The sequence below is a fragment of the Vombatus ursinus genome, unplaced genomic scaffold (genome assembly GCF_900497805.2).
Source record: "Vombatus ursinus unplaced genomic scaffold, bare-nosed wombat genome assembly UNPS02014775.1, whole genome shotgun sequence".
NCBI classification, from domain to species: domain Eukaryota; kingdom Metazoa; phylum Chordata; class Mammalia; order Diprotodontia; family Vombatidae; genus Vombatus; species Vombatus ursinus.
In genome coordinates this window covers 12,403,688-12,405,766 of record NW_020954553.1, presented here as the reverse complement: position 1 = coordinate 12,405,766, position 2,079 = coordinate 12,403,688, and the positions used below count along the sequence as shown (strand labels likewise).

Here is a 2,079-nt window from a genome sequence, read left to right as displayed (position 1 = left end):
ACATACATATATATATATAGCTTCAATATTCATAGCATGTGGGACCATAGATAAGACATTTCATCTTTCTCCTCAGTTTCACCATTTATAAAAAGAGAAGATTGGACTAGGTGATTTTCTAAGATCCTCCTCCTAGTTTTAGGTCCATACCTGTAAAGTCCATGATGCTATAATCAGCATAGACTTTCCTAAGGTTTGCCTATCCTGAACTGTCTAAGCTGCTTTGGTTCTATCTCCCCCAGAGCCATATACTTTCCCACAAGCCAGTTGGGTCTGTCTCCAAGAGTTCAGTCCACTGAGCTCGCAAAATGTCAGAAGGCTCAGCCCCTCCCTGCCCCCACCAATTATATAGGGCAGTATCTCTACAGCACAGGTCCCTCCAGGTGGCAGAGGGCACTTTCTCTTATCACTCTAGGCTTGAGATGGATGAATGGAGCTTCCAGCTGAAGAATCCTTTCTCCCAAAGCAGGAAGAAAGGGGAGAATGTGTCCCAGTGATCCCAAAATGTACAGCAGCAAGGATGGATGGGCTTTTTTTCATAGGCTTTTTCAATAGAGTAGTTGTCTATTTTTGAGATGAAGAGAAAAAATAATTGGTAGCAGACAGAGTACTGGACTTAGCGTCAGGTAGACATGGGTTTCAATCCTGTTTCAGATACCTACTGGGGAAAGGAGGGAATAAGCAATTATATGGTGTTTACTACATGCCAGGCAGTATGCTCAGCACTTTCCAATTTAATCCTCACAACAATCCCATAGGGGTAAATGCTGTCATTATCCCCATTTTTCAGCTGAAGAAAATGAGGTAGAAGTTAAGTGACTTGCCCTGGGTCACATAACGAATAAGTATCTAAGGCAGGATTTGAACTTAGGTCTTCCTGACTCCAGGCTGGGCAATCTTACCATTCTGCCACCTAGTGCCTAGCTATGTGATCCTGAGTAAGGTATTTAAACTCTTTGAGCCTCAGTTTCCTCATGTGTTAAATGTGGGGGTTGGTCTCCATGACCTTTTTTTGGCGGGGGGGAGGGGGGGGAACAATCCCAACCACCTTTATTGTTACTACTTTTACCGGCAAGTCAGACAAATGAACTGATCCCAGGCATGGGGCCAGGGGGCTCCACAGCCCTGTCAAGCATAGTATTGCAAATTGGCTTTCTTCTTGGCCTCCACCTCCAGGATGCCCTCCATGTAGTCTTCATGGGTGATTTCAGTGGCCCCCAGTCAAAGCACAATCATTCCCTCTTCCACGCACACAGCTTTTCACTGGGCCCCATTGAAATCGTCTGTGCAGTGAGCCTCATAGTTCGCCTCGGGGCTCACATTCATCTTTCGGGAATGGATCTGCATGATCCTGGCTCTGGCTTCCTCACTGGGCATTGGGAACTCAATCTTGTGGCCTGGACGACCAGAGAGCAGCAAGGTGGGGTCCAGGATGTCCACCCTGTTTGTAGCAACAATCACCTTGACCTGGGTGTTAGGCTGAAATCCATCCAGCTGGTTCAGGAGTTCCAGCATCGTCCTCTGAACTTCTCAATTCCCTACCTTCTCACTGTCAAAGCGCTTGGTTCCAATGGCACCCAGTTCATCAATGAAGATAATGAAGGGAGCTTTCTCTTTGGCCATGCAAAAGCATCTCGGACAAACTTTGCTCCATCCCCAGTGAACATCTGGACCAGCTGGGGGCCAGCCAATTTCAGAAAGGTGGCCTTGGTCTGGGCAGCACATGCTCGGGCTAGCCGAGTGGTCTCCATGACCATTACAACTCCTTCCATCTCTAAATCTATGCTCCCTCATCTTGGAATTCACCCTCCCCTTAAGTACCCTCTCTGACATAATGGGGTGGGGTCAGAACTTGATGGAGGAGGCAGGGAGCTATGGCAGAGTATAAGAGGAGCTCAGCACCAAATACTGAGCTAGGGTCATTTTAGAGAAGCCTCAGGATGGCGGAGGAGTGGGCATCTTAGAAATGACCAGGGAGGCTAGGAGACCCGTGAGCAAATATAAACCCCTACAGCTCTGAGTCCTAGGATTGATCAGTCAATCAGGAAACATTCATTAAGTGCCTACTATATGCCAGGC

At 47.5% G+C, this 2,079-nt stretch overlaps 1 pseudogene; it reads right to left on the bottom strand.

The window, feature by feature from the left end:
* Nucleotides 1-1,128: 1,128 nt before the first annotated feature.
* Nucleotides 1,129-1,682, bottom strand: LOC114044806 (annotated as a pseudogene).
* Between the last annotated feature and the right edge of the window lie 397 nt (nucleotides 1,683-2,079).